This window comes from Papio anubis, chromosome 3 (genome assembly GCF_008728515.1).
Source record: "Papio anubis isolate 15944 chromosome 3, Panubis1.0, whole genome shotgun sequence".
Lineage (NCBI taxonomy): Eukaryota > Metazoa > Chordata > Mammalia > Primates > Cercopithecidae > Papio > Papio anubis.
This window is the reverse complement of record NC_044978.1, coordinates 65,805,523-65,826,254: the sequence shown is the minus strand read 5'-3', so window position 1 is coordinate 65,826,254 and position 20,732 is coordinate 65,805,523. Positions and strand designations below refer to the sequence as shown.

General features: G+C 36.3%; 1 long non-coding RNA gene across 1 annotated transcript in view; it reads left to right on the top strand.

Moving 5' to 3' along the window:
* LOC108580418 overlaps positions 1-15,957 on the top strand; it is a 187,566-nt gene extending 171,609 nt beyond the window's left edge. Inside the window, exon 3 of the long non-coding RNA XR_004182691.1 lies at positions 13,288-15,957. This is a non-coding gene — a long non-coding RNA (uncharacterized LOC108580418). The remainder of the gene's footprint in view (positions 1-13,287) is intronic.
* Positions 15,958-20,732: the final 4,775 nt, after the last annotated feature.

Genomic DNA, 20,732 nt, shown 5'->3' with positions numbered 1-20,732 from the left:
AAGCAGGAAAGATCTAAAATTAACACCCTAACATCAAAATTAAAAGAACTAGAGAAGCAAGAGCAAACAAATTCAAAAGCTAGCAGAAGACAAGAAATAACTAGGATCAGAGCAGAACTAAAGGAGATAGAGACATGAAAAACCCTTCAAAAAAATCAATGAATCCAGGAGACAGTTTTTTGAAAAGATTAACAAAATAGATAGACAACTACTCAGACTAATAGAAAAGCGAGAAGAATCTAATAGACACAATAAAAAGTGATAAAGGGGAAATTGCCACTAATCCCACAGAAATACAAACTACCATCAGAGAATACTATAAATACCTCTATGCAAATAAACTAGAAAATCTAGAAGAAATGGATAAATTCCTGGTACACATACACCCTCCCAAGACTAAACCAGGAAGAAGCTGAATCTCTGAATAGACCAATAACAGGTTCTGAAATTGAGGCAGTAATTAATAGCCTACTAACCAAAAAAAGCCCAGGACCACAAGTATTCACAGGCTCATTCTACCAGAGGTGCAAAGAGGAGCTGGTACCATTCCTTCTGAAACGATTCCAAACAACAGAAAAAGAGGGACTCCTCCCTAACTCATTTTATGAGGCCAGCATCATCCTGATACCAAGACCTGTCAGACACACAACAACAACAACAACAAAAAAAAAAAAAAAAAAAAAAAAAAGAAAAAGAAAAAGAAAAATTCAGACCAATATCTCTGATGAACATCAATGTGAAAATCCTCAATAAAATACTGGCAAAGCAAATCCAGCAGCACATCAAACAGCTTATCCACCACAATCAAGTCAGCTTCATCCCTGGATGCAAGCCTGGTTCAACATACACAAATCAATAAATGTAATCCATCATATAAACAGAACCAATGACAAAAGTCACAGGAGTATCTCAATAGATGCAGAAAAGGCCTTTGATAAAATTCAACACCCTTAACGCTAAAAACACTCAAGAAACTAGGTGCTGATGGAACATATCTCAAAATAATAAGAGCTATTTATGACAAACCCTCAGCCAATATCATACTGAATGAGCAAAATCTGGAAGCATTCCCTTTGAAAACCAGCACAAGACAAGGATGCCCTCTCTCACCACTCCTATTCAACATGATATTGGAAGTTCTGGGCAGGGCAATCAGGCAAGTGAAAGAAATCAAGTGTATTTGAATAGGAAGAGAGGAAGTCAAATTATCTCTGTTTGCAGATATGATTGTATATTTAGAAAACCCCATCATCTCGGCGCAAAAACTCCTTGAGCTGATAAGCAACTTCAGCAAATTTCAGGATACAAAATCAATGAGCAAAAATCACAAGCATTTCTATACACCAATAATAGACAAACAGAAAACCAAATCATAAGTGAACTCCCATTCACAATTGCTGCAAAGAGAAGAAAATACTTAGGAATACAACTTACAAGACATGTGAAGGACCTCTTCAAGGAGAACTACAAAACACTGCTCAAGGAAATCAGAGAGGACACAAACAAATGTAAAAACATTCCATGCTCATGGATAGGAGAATCAATATCGTGAAAATGGCCATACTGCCCAAAGTTATTAAGAGATTCAATTCTATTCCCATCAAGTTACTGTTGACTGTCTTCACAGCATTAGAAAAAACTGCTTTAAATTTCATATGGAACCAAAAAAGAGCCTGTATAGCCAAGACAATCCTAAGCAAAAAGAACAAAGCTGGAGGCATCACACTACCTGACTTCAAACTGTACTACAAGACTACAGTACCCAAAACAGCATGGTACTTGTACCAAAGCAGATATATAGACCAATGGAACAGAGCAGAGGCCTCAGAAATAACACCACACGTTTACAACCATCTGATCTTTGAACAAACCTGATAAAAACAAGCTATGGGGAAGGATTCCCTATTTAATAAATGGTGTTGGGAAAACTGGCTAGCCACATGCAGAAAACTGAAACCAGACCCCTTCCTTACACCTTATACAAAAATTAACACAAGATGGATTAAAGACTTAAACCTAAGACCCCCCAAACCGTAAAAACCCTAGCAGAAAACCTAGGCAAAACCATTCAGGACATAGGCATGGGCAAAGACTTCATGACTAAAACACAAAGCAAGTACAAGAAGATCCAAAATTGACAAATGGGTTCTAATTAAACTAAAGAGATTCTGCACAGCAAAAGAAACCATCATCAGAGTGAATTGGCAACGTACAGAATGGGAGAAAATTTTTGCAATCTATCCATCTGACAAGTGGCTAATATCCAGAATCTACAAGGATCTTAAATTTACAGGAAAAAACAAACAACTCAATCAAAAAGCGGGTAAAGGATATGAACAGACACTTTTCAAAAGAAGACATTTATGCAGCTAAGAAGCGCATGAAAAAGAAGCTCATCATCACTGGTCATTAGAGAAATGCAAATAAAAACCACAATGAGATACCATTTCACACCAGTTAGAATGGCAATTATTAAAAAGTCAGGAAAAAACAGATGCTGGAGATGTTGTGGAGAAATAGGAACACTTTTACACTGTTGGTGGGAGTATAAATTAGTTCAACCATTGTTGAAAGAGTGTGGCAATTCCTCAAGGATCTAGAACCAGAAATACCATTTGACCCAGCAATCCCATTACTGGGTATACACCCAAAGGATTATAAATAATTTTACTATAAAGACACATGCACACATATCTTTATTGCAGCATTATTCGCAATAGCAAGATTTGGAACCAACCAATCCACAAGCCCATTGATGTTAGACTGGATAAAGAAAATGAGGCACATATACACTGTGGAATACTATGCAGCCATAAAAGAGGATGAGTTCATGTCCTTTGCAGGGACATTGATGATGCTGGAAATCATCATTCTCCGCAAACTAACAGAGGAACAGACAACCAAACACTGCATGTTCTCACTCATAAATGGGAGTTGAACAATGAGTACCCATGGACACAAGGAGGGGAACATTACACACTGGGGCCTGTTGGGGGTTGGGGGCAAGGGGAGGGATAGCATTAGGAGAAATAGCTAATGTAGATGACAGGTTGATGGGTGCAGCAAACAATCATGGCACATGTATACCTATGTAACAAACCTGCATGTTCTGCACATGTATCCCAGAAGTTAAAATATAATTGAAAACATTCAAACTAAAGGAAACAGAACAAAAACAAACCAACAGTAAGAATAACAAAAATGACATGATCATCTCAATAGATATAGAAAAAACATTAGATAAAATTCAACTTCCCTTTATGATTAAAACTCTCAGCAAAATTGGCATACAGGTGACATTCCTTAATGTAACAAAAGCCATCTATGACAAACTCACAGCCAGCATAATATGTAATGGGGAAAAACTGAAAGCATTCCCTCTGAGAACTGGAACAAGACAGATGCCCACTCTCACTACTCCTCTTCAACATAGCACTGGAAGTCCTAGCCAGAACAATCAGACAAGAGAAAGAAATAAAAGGCGTACAAATCAGTAAAGAGGAAGTCAAAGTGTCACTGTTTGCTGACGATATGATTGTTTATCTTGAAAATCTTAAAGATTTCTCCAGAAAGCTCCTAGAAGTGATAAAATAATTCAGCGAAGTTTTCTGATACAGATTAATGTACGCATATCAGTAGGTCTTCTGTGCACCAATAGCAACCAAGCTGAGAATGAAATCAAGAACTCAACCCCTTTTACAATAGCTGCAAAAACCAACCAACCAACCAAACAAACAAACAAACTAACTAACTAGCTAACTAACTAACTTAGAAATATACCTAACCAAGGAATTGAAAGACGTCTACAAGAAAAACTACAACACACTGCTGTAAGAAAGATGACACAAACAAATGGAAACACATTCCATGCTCATGAATGGGTAGAGTCAATATTGTGAAAATGACCATACTGGCAAAAACTATCTACAAATTCAATGCAATCTCCATCAAAAGACCACCACCATTCTTCACAAAATTAGAAAAAACAATTCTGAGATTCATATGGAACCAAAAAAGAGCCCGTATAGCCAAAGCAAGACTAAACAAAAAGAGCAAATCTGGCAGTATCACACTACCTGATTTCAAACTGTACTATAAAGCCATAGTCACCAAAACCGTATGGTACTGGTATAAAAATAGCACACAGACCAACGGAACAGAACAGAGAACCCAGAAATAAGCCCAAATACCTACAGCCAGCTGATTTTCGACAAAGCAAATGAAAACATAAAGTGGGGAAAGGACACCCTTTTCAACAAATGGTGCGGGGATAATTGGCAAGCCACGTGTAGAAGAATGAAACTGAATCCTCATCTCTTATACGAAAATCAACTCAAGATGGATTAAAGACTTAAACCTAAGACCTGAAACTATAAAAGTTCTAGAAGATAACATTGGAAAAACTCTCCTAGACATTGGCTTAGGCAAGGATTTCGTGACCAGGAACCCAAAAGCAAATGCAATAAAAACAAAGATAAATATCTGGGTCCTAATTAAACTAAAGTGCTTTTGCACGGCTGAAGGAACAGTCAGTGGAGTAAACAGACAACCCGCAGGGTGGGAGAAAATCTTCACAATCTATACATCTGACAAGGGACTATATTCAGAATCTACAAATAATTCAAACAAATCAGTAAGAAAAAACAAACAACCCTATCAAAAAGTGGGCTAAGGACATGAATAGACAGTTCTCAAAAGAAGATATACAAATAGTCAACAAACATATGAAAAACTACTCAACATCACTAATGAACAGGGAAATGCAAATGAAAACCACAATGAGATACCATGTTACTCCTGCAAGAATGGCCATTATCAAAAAATCAAAAAACAGTAGATGTTGGCATGGATTTGGTAATCAGGGAACACTTCTACATTGCTGGTACAGCCAGCAGTGTACTGTACACTAGTACAGCCACTATGGAAAAGAGTGTGAAGATTCCTTAAAAAACTAAAAGTAGAACTACCATTTGATAGTTGCATTAAATCAGCATTTGATCCAGCAATCCCACTACTGGGTATCTATACATAAGAAAAGAAGTCATTATGTGAAAAAGATACTTGCACATGCATGTTTAGAGAGGCACAATTCACAATTGCAAAAACGTGGAACTAACCTGAATGCCCATCAATCAATGAGTGGATAAAGAAACTGCGGTGTATATATACGATGGAATACTACGCAACCATACAAAGGAATGAATTAACAGCATTTTCCGTGACCTGGTTGAGATTGGAGACAATTATTCTAAGTGAAGTAACTCAGGAATGGAAAACCAAACATCGTATGTTCTCACTGACATGTGGGAGCTAAGCTATAAGAATGCAAAGGCATAAGAATGATACAATGGACTTAGGGTACTTGGGTGGAAGAGTGGGATGAGGACGAGGGATAAAAGACTACAAATATGGTGCAGTGTATACAGCTTGGGTGATGGGTGCACCAAAATCTCACAAATCACTACTAAAGAACTTACTCATGTAACCAAATATCACCTGTACTTCAATAACTTATAGAAAAATAAAAGTAAATAAAAAAATAAAATTACATTTAAAAAGGTAATGCTTGAATATTTACTTTTTAAGTATCTTGTTTTTAAAAATAGTCTTCATTTTTCAGAGCAGTTTTAGATTCACAGCAAAATTGGACAGAGGTATAGAGATTTCCCATATCTCCCTCCCCTCACATTTATACAGCCTTCCCCACTATCAAAATCCTGCACCAGAGTGGTACATTTGTTAATTAATGAATTTACATTGACACACTGTACACATTATTGTATTAGGGTAATTGTGTCTCCATAGAATGAGTTAGGAAGTTCTTGCTCTGCTTCTATTTTCTGAAAGACGTTGTAGAAAATTGATATAATTTCTTCCTTAAATGTTTGGTAGAATTTACCAGTGAATCTATCATGCCCAAGTGATTTCTGTTTTGAAGGCTATTAATTACTGATTCAGTTTCTTTAACGTAGTGCTGTTCAAATTATGTATTTCTCCTTGTGTGACCTGTGGTAGATTGTGTTTTTTAAGGAATTGGTTCATTTCATCTAGGTTACAAAATTTGTGAGCAAAGAGTTGTTTAAAATATTCCTTTATTTTCTTTTTAATGTTCATGAGATCTGTAATGATGTCCCCTCTTTTGTTTCTCATGTTAGTAACTTGTGTCTTCTCTCTGTTTTTCTTAGCCTGTCTAGAGGCTCATTAATTTATTGCTGTTTTCAAATAACTAGCTCTTGGTTTCATTTATTTCTCTATTTCCTTTTGTAAGTTTCATTGATTTATGCTTTAATTTCTTGTTTCGTTTTTTTGTGCTTACTTGTGATTTAATATGCTCTTCCCTGCCCCCAACCCCCCTGTTTCCTAAGGTAGAAGTTTAGATGATCAATTTTAGATCTTTCTTTTTTCTAATACATGCATTCAGTGCTATAAATTTTCTCTAAGAACTGCTTTCACTGTATCCCACAAATTTTGTTGTGTTTTCATTTTTATTTAGTTCAAAATATTTTTAAAATTTTCTTGAGATTTCTTTTTGCTCTCTGTGTTATTTAGAAATGTGTTGTTTAATCTCCAACTGTTTTGAGATTTTCCAGTTATCTTTCTATTGAATGTTTATTTTAGTCTAAGATAAAATAATCTTGAATTCTTTTCTCTACTTTTCCAATGTATCTTTGTGTGGGGAGCAGGATGTTCATAAATTTTCTCAACTAACTTCTGGATGAATCAATTTGAATTGCTAATGGATAACATTTACTTAATAAGCTTCAATCACCTTATTTTCTTCTGCCTCAAACAGCTCTACCTTTATTATGCTCAGTGTAACTTTTTTATAAGGAGGGAGATTTCCTTTTTAAAATATATATATATTTTTATTTTAGATTCAGGGGGTACATGTGCAGATTTATTACATGGGTATATTGTGTGATGCTTAGGTTTGGGCTTCTAATGATCCTCTCACCCAAATAGTGAACATAAAACCTGATAGGTACTTTTTCAACCCCTGTTTCCACCACTCTTCCATTATGGAGTCCTCAGTGTCTATTGTTCCCATCTTTGTGTGTGGATGTACCCAAAGGTTAGCTCCCACTTATAAGTGAAAACATGGGGTATTTCATTTGCTGTTTCTGCATTAATTCATTTATGATAATGGCCTCCAGCTGCATCCAAGTTTCTGCAAAAAACATGATTCTGTTCTTCTTTGTGGTTGTGTAGTATTCCATGGTGTATAGGTACCATATTTTCTTTATCCAGTTCACTATTGATGGGAACCGAGGTTGATTCCTTGTCTTTGCTATTTTGAATAGTTGTGTAAGGAACATACAACTGCATGTGTCTTTTTGATAGAACAATTTATTTTCCTTTGAGTATATACACAGAAATGGGATTGCTGGGTCAAATGGTAATTCTATTTTTAATTCTTTGAGAAAACTCCAACCTGCTTTCCACCAGGGCTGAACTAATTTGCATTCCCACCAACAGTGTATAAGCATCCCCTCTCTGCAACCTCACCAACATCTGTGATTTTTTGACTTTTTTATAATAGCCATTCTGACTGGTGTGAGATGGTGTTCATGGTGGGTTTGATTTGCATTTATTTATCTGATGATTAATGATGATGAGCATTTTTTCATATATTTGTTAGCCTCTTGTATGTCTTCTTTTGAGAAGTGTCTACTTTTTAATGGTGTTATTTGCTTTTTTCTTGTTGATTTAAGTTTCTTATAGATCCTGGATATTAAACCTTTGTCAGATGCATAATTTGCAAATATATTCTCCCATTCTGTAGGTTGTCTCTTTACTCTGTTGATGGTTTCTTTTGCTGTGCAGAAGCTCTTTAGTTTAATTAAGTCCTATTTGTCTATTTTTTTCTTTTGTTGCATTTGCTTTTGGAGTCTTCATCATAAATTCTTTGCCAAGGACAATGTCTAAAAGAGTATTTCCTAGCTTTTTTTCTAGGATTATTATAGTTGAAGGTCTTAGATTTAAGTCTTTAATCCATCCTGACTTAATTTTTGTATATGGTAACAGATCAGAGTCCAGTTTCATTCTTCTGCATATGGTTAGCCAGTTTTTACAGCACAATTTATTGAATAGAATATCCTTTCCGCATTGTAATTTCTGTTGACTTTGCTAAAGAGGAGTTGATTGTAGGTATGTGGCTTTATTTTTGGGTTCTGCATTCTGTTTTATTGGTCTATCTGTCTATTTTTGTACCATTACCATGCTGTTTTCATTACTGTAGCCTTATAGCATAGTTTGAAATTGGGTAATGTGATGTTACTGGCTTTTTTCTTTTTACTTAAGATTGCCTTGGCTATTTGGGCTCTTTTTTGGTTCCATATGAATTTTAGAATAGTTTTTTCTAAATCTGTGAAAAGTGACATTGGTAATTGATGGGAATAATATTTAATCTGTAGATTGGTTTGGGCAGTATGGACATTTTAATGATATTGGTTCTTCCAACCCATGAGCATAAAATAGTTTTCCATTTGTTTGTGTCATCTACATATCTCATTTTTTCCTTAAGTATTTTATTTTTTGTGGCTATTGTAAGTGAAATTGCATTCTTGATTTGGTTCTCAGGTTTGGTGTACAGAAATGCTGCTGATTGGCCAGGCGCAGTGGCTCACGCCTGAAATTCCAGCACTTTGGGAGGCCGAGGCAGGCAGAACACGAGGTCAGGAGATCAAGACCTTCCTGGCCAACATGGTGAAAGCCTGTCTTTACTAAAAATACAAAAATTAGCTGGGTGTGGTGGCATGTGCCTATAGTCCCAGCTACTTGGGAGGTTGAGACAGGAGAATTGATTGAGCTTGGGAGGAGGAGGCTGCAGTGAGCCGGGATTGCACCACTGCACTCCAGCCTTGGAGACAGAGCAAGAATCCATCTAAAAAAAAAAAAAAAAAGGAATGCTGCTGATTTTTGTACGTTTATTTTGTATCCTGAGACTTTGTTGAAGTTGTGTATCAGGTCTACAAGTCTTTTGGCAGAATATTTAGGGTTTTCTAGGTCTAGAATCATATTGTCAGTGAATATGGATAACTTGACTTCCTCTTATTTGGCTGCCTTTTAGTTCTTTCTGTCATCTGATTGCTCTGGCTAAGACTTCTAGTACTATATTGAGTAGTGGTGACAGTGCACATCCTCGTCTTGTTTCAGTTCTCAAGGGGAATGCTTCCAGCATGTACCCATTCATTGTGATGTTAGTGGTGAATTTGTCACAGATGGCTCTTATTGTTTTGAGGTATGTTCATTCAATCCCTACTTTGTTAAGGGTTTTTATCATGAATGGTTGTTGGATTTTGTGCAAAGCTTTTTCTTCATCTATCGAGATGATCATTTGGTTTTTGTTTTTAATTCTCTTTGTGTGATGAATCACGTTTCTCAATCTGTGTCTGTTGAACCATCACTGCATCCCAGGAATAAAGCCCACTTGATCATGGTGAACTAACTTTTTGATATGCTGCTGGATTCAGTTTGCTAGTATTTTATTGAGCATTTTTGCTTCTATGTTCATCAGGGATATTGGCCTGCAGTTTTCTTTTTTTGTTGTATGCCCTTGCCAGATTTGGTATCAGGATGACACTGGTTTTGTAGAATGAGTTAGGGAAGGGTCCTTTCTTCTTAATTTTTTGGAATAGTTTCAGTAGGATTGGTACCAGCTCTTTGTACATCTGGGAGAATTTGGCTGTGAATGCATCTGGTCCAGAGCTTTTTTGTGGTTGGTAGGTTTTTTTTCTTTTTATTACTGATTCATTTTCATTACTTGTTATTGGTATGTTCAATATTTCTGTTTCATCCTGGTTCAATCTTGAGAGGTTGTGTTTTTCCAGGAACTTATCCATTTCCTCTAGATTTTCTAGTTTGTGGGCATAGAGGTGTTCATAGTAGTTTATAAGGATCTTTTGTATTTCTGTGGGATCACTTGTAACGTCCCCCTTGTTATTTCTGATTGTGTTATTTAGATCTCTCTTTTTTTCTTGGTTATTCTAGCTATCAGTATATCAACCTTGATAATACTTTAAAGAACCAATTTTTCATTGATCCTTTGTATGTTTTTTGGGGGATCTCAATTTCTTTTAACTGTGCTGTGAGTTTATATATTTTTCTTCTTCTAGCTTTAGATTTAGTTTGTTCTTGTTCTTCTACTTCTGTTAGGTTCATGGTTAGGTTGTTTTATGTCTGCTTTATGAAGGCATTTAGCAGTATAAACTTTCCTCTTAATACAGATTTTTCCACATCCCAGAGATTTTGGTGTGCTGTGTCTCTATTTTCATTTGTTTCAAAAAGTTTTTTGATTTCTGCCTTAATTTTGTTTTTTACACAAAAGTCATTTAGGGGCAAGTTGTTTAATTTCCATGTATTTATGTGGTTTTGAGAGTTCTTCTTAGTATTGATTTCTATTTTTTATTCCACTGTGGCCTGAGAAGCTACTTGGTATAAATTTGATATTTTTGAATTTATTGAGCAGTGTAAATGCTCCACTTAAAAGACATAGAGTGGCAAATTGAGCAACAAAAAAAAGACTCATCCTTCTACTGTCCTCAAGAGATTCATCTTATATTTAATGATGCCCAAAGGCTCAAAGTAAAGGGATGGAGAAAGATATATCATGCAAATGGCAAACTTTTAAAACCTGCAACAGTAAAAAAAGGACACAGTAGGGCATTACATAATGATAAGGGGTTCAATTATACAAGAAGAGTTAACTATTCTAAATATATACATGTCCAACATTGGTAAAGCGATTGGTAAAGCAAATTATTGCTGAAGGGGGTGCAGAATTGTTATGAGATTTGATTTATGTCCAAGCATGTGGTCAATCTTAGAGGAGGTTCTGTGTGCAGAACAATTATTGAAACAAATGAAAATAGATATACAATATACCAAAACCTCTGGGATGCAGCAAAAGTAACATTAAGAGGAAAGTTTATCCTGCTAAATGCCTTTATAAAGAAGACATAAAACAGCCTAATGTTTTACCTAGCAGAAGTACATTGGTAAAGCAATTACTCCTAGACCTAAGAAAAGACTTTGACATCCACAGAGTAATAGAGGAGATGTCAACACCCCACTGACAGCAGTAGACAGATTATCAAGGCGGAAAACCAAAGAAGAAATTATGAACTCAAATTGTAAACTTTGCTGATTGGGCCAAATAGACATCTACAGAGTACTCCAACCAACAACCACAGAATATGCATTCTTCTCATCTGCATGCAGGACATTCTCTAAGATTAATGACATGCTCGGACATAAATTGAGTCTCAATATACCTTAATGGAAATTCTGCAGCCCCTTCTCCAAGCGAGAAACCTAGAGGCCCTCCTAAATTTTTCTCAGTCCCTCAGCTGCACATATGTAACTGGTAACCAAACTTATCAATTAAGGCTGGGCATTTGGCTCAAGCCTGTAATCCCAGCTTTTGGAGGCCAAGTCAGGAGGATTGCTTGAAGCCAGGTGTTCAAGACCAGCCTGGGCAACATATAAGATCCTGTCTCTACCAAAAAAATTAAAAAAACATTAGCTGGGTGTGGTGGCATGTGTCTGTTGTCCCAGATACTTAGGAGGCTGAGGTGGGAGTACCCCTTGAGTCCATGAGGTTGAGGTTACAGTGAGCCATAATTGTGCCACTGAACTCCAGCCTAAGTAGTAGAGCAAGATCCTGACCCAAACCAAACCAGAAACAAAAACTTATCAACTATACATTTGAAGTAGTTCTCTGTGTCTTTCTCTCAATCCCAATTTTCACTAAGCTCAAATCTTCTTCACCTCTTACCTGAACTATTAGTCTCCTCGTTCATTTTCCTGCTTTTAGCTTTATTTCTCTCATTACGTACATATGTAATTATTTATTTATTTATTTAATTTATTGAGACAGAGTCTTGTCCTGTCACCCAGGCTGGAGTGCAATGGTATGATCATGGCTCAGTGTAGCCCCCTTGTCCTGGGCTCAGGTGATCCTCCCACCTCAGCCTCCCAAGTAACTGGGACTACAGGTGCATGCCACCACACCTGGCTAATTTTTTTGTAGAGGTGGTGTTTTGCCATGTTGCCCAGGTTGGTCTTGACCTCCTGGCCTCAAGCGATCTACCTGCCTTGGCCTCCCAAAGTGCTGGGATTACAGGCATGAGCCACCATGCTTGGCCCATAATACAGTGCCGATTATATTATCAGAACATTAATTATAACATTAGTGTAACAGTAGCTCTTTACATATATAACATATATATCATATATGTCAAACATAAATATATATATATATATTCTGTTTAACAGTCGTTAGTAATGCAAAAGACAGGCAAACACAAATGTTGGCAAGGATGTGGAGAAAAGAGAACCCTCTTTCACTCTTGATGGGAATGTAAATTAGTACAACCACTATGGAGAACAGTTTGGAGTTTCCTTGAAAAATTAAAAATAGAACTACCGTATGATCCCACAATCCCAAAGAAAGGAAATCAGTATATCAAAGAGGTATTTGCATTCCCATGTTTATTGCAGCACTATTCACAGTAAACAAGATTTAGATGCAACCTCATTGTCCATCAGCAGATGAATAGATAAAGAAAATGCGGAATATACACAATGGAGTACTATTTAGCCATAAAAAAGAATGAGATCCTGTCATGTGCAGCAATATGGATGGAACTAGAGGTCATTATGGTATGTGAAATGCACCAGGCACAGAAAGACAAACTTCACATATTTTCATTTATCTGTGGGAGATAAAACCTAAAACAATTGAATTCTTGGAGATAGAGAGTAGAATGATAGTTATCAATGGTTGGGAAGGGTCATAGATAAGGGGGAAGTGGTGATGGTTAATACATACAAAAATATAGTTAGAATGAGTAAGATCTAGTATTTAATAACACAACTGGGTTACTACTGTCAACAGTAACTTACTGTACATTAAAAATAACAATTGGATTGTTTGTAACAAAAAGAAAAAATAAATGATTGAGGTGATGGATTAAGAAAAAAGTTCTAAGTAGCTTCAAGTTCTTCCTAATGCCTATAGGACAGGTGCAGACCCCTTAACAGAGCATACTTCACCCTTTTAATCTTCTACTTTAAACTCTGATTCTTGCTTTCATTCCCAGATAGTTGGTTACCATCCTGTAGGCAAAGAGTGAGCATACTTCTGCATGCTCCTCAAGGTCTCCTTGCTATGAAGTCTTCCTAGAATGTTCCTTTCCTTCCCTTTGTCAATTTACTTGCCCCTCTCTTGTTTGTCTGCAACTCCATACTTACAAATCTTTCAGTGTTTCTCATATTTTGTTTCAGGTAGCTGTTTATATGCATGATCTCCTGCTGTGAGCTCCTTAAAGGTAATAACTATGTTTTATTCATCTTTGTTTCCTTAGCTAAGAGTCTTGCAGGTAATAGGTACTCAGCAAATGTTTGTTAAATGAACATTGAATGTGGAAAAGCCATATACTAATATGGCGAAGGCATCATTGTGGCTTCATTAAACCTGAACCATGCAGACCAAAGGAGTTTTGTGTGAGGGAGAGTGGCCAGGATTAGTGGAGATTCTTGAGACTGGAATGGAAATAAGCTAAAGAGGAGTTCCAGTCTCACCCAGGTCCCTGGAGACAGTTGATGCCTTAAGATGAGTAAGGTTTAAAACTTGATTCTTATGAATCTTTGTTTTATTTCTCAGGGATTTCCCCCAAGCTATAAACATTGAGATTTTGTTAGGCAGATCCTTATTCCAAAAAAGAATACCTACTTGTGTTTTAATTGTTTGGAATTGGGGTCCCTCTTTACTTTATTTCAGTAATTTTTGTGCTTTTTGATGCTTTCATTTAGCTGAATCTCAAAACATCAATAAAATCTTTTCTTGCCAAGGTCAACAGCTCCCCCAAGAATCTTGCGAGCGCTACTCTCTTCCTGACATTCCCATTCCCTCTGCCTTTTCCCCACTCTATTCTAGCACTTCAGTAGCATTTTCCTGTGATAGAGCTATGTAGGCTGGCATGGGCCTGCTCTAGACTGAGTTACCAGAGGGCAGGCAGGTACCAATTTCATAAAGTTCTCTGCTGCAGGGCCTAATAAAGTGATTTGCATAATAGAGACATTTAGAAAGTGTTTGGTGAATAAATAATTTAATAATGACAATGACCTAATTAAGGCAGTGCAGAGGGAAACATAATGATCTCAGGAGTAATTCATAGATATTCTTGCTTGAAAAGGTTTAAGTAGGTTGTTTGGTTTAATTGCTATATCATCTAAAACCTCAATTTCCTATAGCAACTAGTACCAGATTGAGAGGACATTTTGTGCTGTTCAGCAATGTGAGGGAAGCTGCCGCTGGAAAGGGGAAAGGAACCAGTGTTTGGAGGGAGGCCATGGAACAAGATAGAAAATCCTCAAAGGGAGCTAACTGTCTACTTGCACTCCTGGAAAGAGTCGGGGAATGGAGGGAGGGCAAGGCTACTGTCGCAAAGCCACTCAGAGCCAGCCACAGTGTTTGTGTAGGGAGGGTAATTTCTGATAAAAATAGAGGAAAACTTTATTTTTTTTTGTAAACGTTAAGCACTTTAAAAGCAACTGTGGGAAGTTTTAATCATAGGGTGGCTCTTTCTTTCTGAAAGAAGAAAGAGGCATTTCAGTTTTAAATTCAATGGGTTGAAATGATTGTGTCATTTCAGCTAGAGAGGAGCACGTCAGCAAGTGGAAATGTTTTATCGTGGAAAGTATGACTTGAAGATGTCACATTTAAAATTTTAAAAAAGTAAATAATTTCTGTAGTTGGCTTTCTTCCTCCACAAGAACATTTAGAACTTTGCTGCATTTAGAAAGAAAAAGTACAAATTTCAGGCAACATATTCACCATTGACATAGAAATAGAAGTCTTACTAAATGGGCTGGGTTTCTTAATATGGTTAAGATATGCAGAAAATAGAACAAAGATCGCCCCTTAGGAGATAAACTTTGCTAGAGGTATTGTGGAAGATTAGCCTATGAGTTTATTTAAGTATTTATGCTTGATTATGGGAGTTAGTAGATAAAATGAGATGCTGACTAAATTGTAAGGCTCTTGGTTTCCAACTCCCTGTCTTACTTATCACTAAAACATCCTCTGTAGTTCATTGACCTGTTAGACATTTGATACAAATTTGCTGAATCAATGAATTTTAGGATGTTTGGAATGTAAGTCTGCATTAATCATTTAAAGATGTCATCAGCCACCAGTAAGTATTAATAATGATGATAAAGGCATTGTTTTTAAAAAGATTAATATAGAAATTAGAGGTATAAAAATGATGACTTTATGGATTGTCTTCTTGAAGCTGGCATTATTATATGTTTGAACTAACCTGTAGTTTATGGAATATAACAATTTTCAGGACAGTGTCTTTTTACAGAGCCATCAGACCCAATAGTCAGATTAACTGCCCGAATATGAAGAAATGTTGAGAATCATGAAGCTCTCGAGGTTATTAGTTATGACTAAAAAACATTGAATGAAGAAACTCCCGGTGAGAGTAATTAGTTGCTCTCTTTATTTAGCCAATTGAAAGGTACAGCTAATTAGAAATGCATTTTGCTGACACGAGACATTTTCTAAAGTGATTTTTTTCACTTCCACTGTTAGAACTTTAGGCAAATCCCTTCCTTTTGTAGCCAGGCCTTGCATGCATGGCAATTTTTTTTCCTTAGGAGAATATGTGTATGCATATCAAGTAAGGCATATTGTTCACAGTTTCTTTCTAGATGTGTGACATTGTTTTTTCCCTACAGAATTTTCATTTATAATCCAAGATTCTTGGTTAGTAGTAACAAATTACTTTGCCTCATAATCGTCTATACTTGGAGCATGCTGGAAAAAGAGTACAGATGTTAATTTTTTTATCACAGACATTCTTAAGATAATTAAACTAGTTTTTTTGTTGTTGGTAGTGGTGTTTTTTGTTTGTTTGTTTTGGGACAGAGTCTCATTCTGTCATCCAGGCTGGAGTGCAGTGGCGCAATCTCAGCTTATGGCAACCTCCGCCTCCCAGATTCAAGCAATTCTCCTGTCTCAGTGTCCCAAGTAGCTGGGATTACAGGTACCTGCCACCATGCCCAACTACTTTTTGTATTTTTAGTAGAGATGGGGTTTCACCATGTTGGCCAGGCTGGTCTTGAACTCCTGACCTCAAGTGATCCGCCTGCCTCGGCCTCCCAAAGTGCTGGGATTACAGGCGTGAGCCACCACCCCCAGCCTAGTCTCTTCTTTTTTCATGACATTTCTGTTCAAGGAAGTCTGTTTTTGTTTTTTGTGGGGTTTTGTTTGTTTGATTTTTGCTCGTATTGCCTCACTAAATGCATTGTTAAAACCTAGAGTTATTCTCTTTACTAGGGCAATCTCTTCCCACTTAGGGGATTTGGATTCTGACGGCCTGGATTCCAGTTCCAGTCCTGCCATTCACTACCTGCGTGGCCTCAGTTTAGCATCTCTACTGCTCAAACCCTCTAAGTTTAAGTTTTCTCACTTGTAACATGGGGAAAATAACAGTTAGGTTGTTGAGAATTAAATGAGATGCACTGAAGGCCCTTAGCTGCCCATAGTAGCACATAGTAAGCTTTCTATGATTATTGTTATCGCTGTAGTTGTTTATGTCTCTGCTCCTTTGTCCAGCCTTCCTTCTTCCTATTTTTTTTCCCCTCAGATCAACTCTCTGAGGGGAATTGGAGGAGTTCTGTTTTCCAGGTGCTTCCTAATACCCACTGGATAACATCCAAGCTCCTGAACATGGTACAGATATTCCCTAAGATCTGCGCTCTTGCAACCTCGTCTTCCCACTTTAAAATTTGTACCCAGGTGATACTGTCTTTCAGTGCCTAGCACATCATATCTTGCTTTGAATTTATGTGTCTGTGCTTCTTGTGTAATGTTTGTCTGCCCATTTTTACCTTGCAGACTCCAAGTCTCCAATCCATTCTTCCAAGCTCAGGACAGAGCTTGTCTCCTCTGGGAAGCCTTCCATGAGGCTTTTCCCTTCTTACTACTGAGCCAAGTACCCTCCTTTCCTTCGGATTCAACTGCACTCTGGGAATAGCTCTGTCATTATAGACCCTGTTACTTTGGAATGATCTGTTTATGGGTCTGTTTCTTTCTGATGGAATAAATTCCGTGACAGCAGGGACCACATATTATTCATTTCTGTATCCCCACCATCTAGCATGCTATGTGGTTCGGTGTATACCAGCCAGGGTTATTTGTAGAACTCTTAAATTGACCTCACTGGGATCCGGGGGATGAAGGCAGTGACGAAGGAATTCTTGCTTCCTTTAATGGGGCTTGCCCGATAGTGGCCTGACTTTAAATTTCTTTCAGACAACTTAACTGGACAGATAATTTAGCTATTCTCCAATTTGCAGTCTTATTCCAGAAGGGAATCTATTTTAAAAGGTGGAATTCATATGTTTACTTTATTGTAGATTTTTTTTTTCTTATGTCATAGTATAGCTTTTTTGCCAACCACATGTATTTCCCATTTACTCATTTTTTCTGCAGAACACATATTAAGATAATGGACTTTCTAAACACATGAGACAAATGCCTACAAAATGCCTGAAACAAAATGGCCCATCAGCAGATTTTCTCATAGAAGAAACCTGTAGGCACATAATAGAATGCTTCTCAGTACAAAAACAAACAAGCAATTACCTGTGCTGCTTCCTGTGGGAAACTCAGCATCCTACCACCCATGGTGATGACTTCTGTGATTTTTTTTAGGAGGGGTTACATCATTCTAAGGAAATTCGTTCATATGTTTCTCAACAAATGCACATTTTATTTTCTTGGACAGAAAACAAAGTATATGTTTTTGTTCAGGTTTATTTTCCTCTTTCTCTTTTGTTTCTTTTGTTTTTTAAAAATAAATATTCAACATGCAATTTAGAATAATAGTACAAAAGGCTGAATGGTGGTCGTCATAGGCTGATAGTGGGGAGGGAACTGTGTGTTCAAGAAACATCTGGAATGTTTGTGATGTGGTAGTTGCCTAGAGTGTCTTCCTCTGGGCTTTGACATTAAACAATGCCTTCTAGAATTTAACTCAGTCAAGATTTGTTTAAATTGCAGACGTGTATTGTTATTAGTCTGATAAAAATCATATTTGATGAATCTGCTCTTAGTTTCCTTATCTGTATTATAAAAGCTCTTCGTTTCTTATGTTAATCCAACATTTTCAAGAATAGTATAAGAATGGAGACTTGAAATAAGTAATATTTGGAAATAACAGTGAGAAAAGGTTTTGAAAATTCAAAAGGTGAAAAATCTATGTAGCCCCAGTAGATAAATGTCTATGGTGAGAATTGGTAAGTCAATATACTTTTTATTTTTTATTTTTCATTATACATTATCAATTTATAATTATATAAATTTATGAGGTACAAAGTGACATTACAGAGGATGGGAAGATGATGATCAAAGTGTTCAAAAATCTCACTGAGGCATGAGGAATATATATATGTGTATATATATACACACACACACATATGTATTTAGTTCTATTGCACAGTGTGGCGAATATTGTTAAAAATATTGTATAGTTCAACATAATTTTGAGAGTAGCAAGAGCCCTGATTTTGTATTTTTCTACTTAATATTAGATAAAATACTAGTCATTTTCAGTTTGTATCTTTTGATCAAATTTTGGCATCATCTTCTTTAGGTATGTAGAAGAATCATCAATTTATCTAGAGTTTTTGTAGAAAACTATCTATTTGAATAAAAAAAATCCTCAAGTTTTACTTAAACCTGAAAGTTGCTATATTTGTTGTTTTAGTAATGATAGTTTAAACAAAAGTTTTATGAAATTAGAAGTTTAACAAGAAATTGCTAGTTTTGAAAAGTATGTTTTAGATATATAGACTAGAGACAAATGATGACGTATTTTGTACTTTCTATTCTGAAATCACGATCAGATTTTAATAGAGAGTCTTTAAAGTCTCATTTCATAAGTAATATTTTTTCAAGTATCTACAGAAACTATATGCTAATACTGAGAAGAAAACGCTTTAAGGAGTCCATAATTATTAATTTATCCTTCTTGATTGTATGGTTTGCTCCTCATACCCTCTGGATGCTCAGTCGTAGAAAAAAAATGTGATCCTTTAACTGTGGAGTTAGAACAAAAGGTCCATTTTTTGCCCACTGCTTATAGAAATTAAGAGACAAAATTTTACTTTTAGAGAGCTGTGGTCTGGTGGAAATGTGGGTGTTCAGAAATAGCTTCTGAATTTAAAGTTGCATTTAAAGCTGGCATTTCTGTCCAATCTGGTTGAGAACCTGAAAGCGGTTCCACATTTCTTCATCAGGAAGTCAGGCTGACTTGTGATGAAAGATGATGAAGACAAATCCTAAACAGGGCTTCCTGTTTGTTTAAACCCCCAGCCCAGGAGAAAATCACTTCCAAGTTTCCCTGTACAATCATTGTAATATATTTTCTTTTCAGATTGTTAGCAGACATGCTCAGTTTGTGCTTGGCATTTCAATTATAGTGAAAAAGGTGAAACCCAGAAGACTCAAGGAATTCTCATTAGGAGTCTGAAATTTGATAGACTTTTACAATTAACCTCTGCTTCTTGTTCTGTCTTTAGTAGGCACATTGTTCATTTTATCATAGGTATTGATTATCTGCTCTGTGAACAGTTTTGAATTGGTTACTGTGAAGGACAGGAAAGAAGACAATATGGCTTTTGTCCTCAGAACTCTCTCACTCAAAAAAGAAATCAGGTTGAAATACAGAGAAAAATTTCAATTTAAAGATGACAACCATTTTTAAGGAAGGACTGGATTGTTTCCCTAATATGAGTCCTTGTGCAAAGTGAGATGTTTTGTTTTGTGAATGACTTTTTGGATATTAAACAGTAGCAAAGAGAGGCAAAGGAATCGGGGAAGAGTGAAAACTTTGGAAAAAGACTTAGATGCTTTTGCTAGAATGCTGGGACATCTGAACCATGTTTGCGGAGAGGTAATTAACGTAACCTTAATGTTAATTATACTTAATGTTATATATGTTTATATATATAGCTAACATATACTAAGCATGTACTTCACATTGACTACTGAGCAAAAGGCTGTACTGGCATTTCCTCATGTGCCCCTGGGAATAGTCTTATGATATAGGTGGGATGCATTTCCTAGAAGAAGAAATTGGAACAAAGGTTAAACAATTTTTAAATAATTGACACTAGTGTCCATGCTTTAAACTTCTGCTCAAGGTTTTGCTTCTAAAGAACATTTTTATTTCTTCCTTGCTTTTCACATTTTCACCTGCTTTCATGTCTTTTTTCCTTTTCTCATCTCTATCATCTAATTTTCTCCCTTGATTTCTTAACCCTTCTTACGCTTTCTCATGTGTTGCTGGTCTGTCAAAATTTTCTTGTTTGACTGATGGTTCACTGAATACTTCTGTTGCTGTTGTATTCAAAACTATATGCATGGATGATTGCATTTTTTTTTTTTTTTACTTTTACAGTCTAATGTAGATATAAAATGCTGAATACATGTACCTTGATTAGAAATGGAAGTAAATATCAACTAAAGCCTAACATAATTCTTTTTCATAAAAGGGGCAAAGAGGATATGAAGGAATAAGACATTTATTGCTAAAAGCATGTGTCTGCACACACATTCACACACACACACACACACACACCTGTTTTTTCTGGGGAACAAATGGTAGAGGTTCTGCCCATAAAGGACAGGCATCCTGTTTGTTCACATTGTA